Source organism: Limulus polyphemus, unplaced genomic scaffold, assembly GCF_000517525.1.
Source record: "Limulus polyphemus unplaced genomic scaffold, Limulus_polyphemus-2.1.2 Scaffold4441, whole genome shotgun sequence".
Classification (NCBI taxonomy): Eukaryota; Metazoa; Arthropoda; class Merostomata; order Xiphosura; family Limulidae; genus Limulus; species Limulus polyphemus.
In genome coordinates, this window is record NW_013670051.1 from 93862 (window position 1) to 95082 (window position 1221).

A 1221-nucleotide genomic window follows, 5' to 3' on the forward strand; every position below is an offset into this window, starting at 1 on the left:
GAACACAAATTAGTTAGCATAAATCAGTTAAATGACGAAACATTAGGTGTCTACTTACTTGTGACCACTCAGTGTACATTAACACTGCAAAATAAAAGTACAAACTAAGTACATTAACATTGAAAAATAAAAGTACAAACTAAGTACATTAACACTGAAAAAGAAAAAATATTTCATTTAGGTATTAATCTGTTCAACAAATTTACCTTGCATGGGTGCACGCAGGAAAGGAAAAGAGGGGGCATTTGCGCCCTGACATTTCACAAAAAAATTCACGTATTATGGTATAAATTTAACATCGTAGTTAAACTAAATATTTTTAGTAATTTTATTAAAAAATAAAAGTACAAACTTAGTACAATAAAACTGAAAAATTAAAAGAAAATATATTTCCTTTAAGTATTAATCTGTTCAACAACTTTACCTTGCATGGGTGCCTGAAGGAAGAGACAAGAGGGGCACTTGCCCCCTACATTTCACAAAAAGTTGCACGTATTATGGTATAAATTTAACATCGTAGTTAAACTAAATAGTTTTAGTAATTTTATTAAAACTCTAAATTTGTGTTTGCTTTTAAGCACACATAACACACATCCCTTTAGTCTGTTGACGGTAAAAGCTGATCCCGTACATACATGTTTTGCAGCTCCTCTTGAAAATATTTCTGTGGGCCCCCATGTTACCCTGCGTTGGAACTGGGTAGATTGATTTATAAAACAAACCGAACCGAAATTGGCGAACTTGAAAAATACTTTAGAACCCCTCCCCCCCTCCCCCTTAGAGCCGTTGACGATAAAAAATAAATATTATATGTTGTCAAAGGAAGGCGTATAACGCCAAACAATATTTAGTGATAAATTAATCCTTATCTTCCTTAATTTTATGAAAGCAAAAACTTTAATTTTAAGACTGTCTCGGTTGTATTTCAAATTGATGTTTCATTGAAGAAGTCCACGACATTACTCTCCCCCAGCCTTTACATTCAATGACCTTCAGTGTTTCAGATTTTTCACACAAAGTTACACAAAGAGCTACTTGCCCTTAATTTTAAACTGATAGACTAGATATAATGCAGCTAACCAAAAGCACCAATCGCCAATTCTTGAACTACTCTTGCATGATCGAATAGCGGGACTTGACTGCAGTGGTGGGATTCAAATATTTTAACAACAGGTTCTCTCACTAGCAGCATGCCATATTGGCCCGATAGAGACCAAAGAT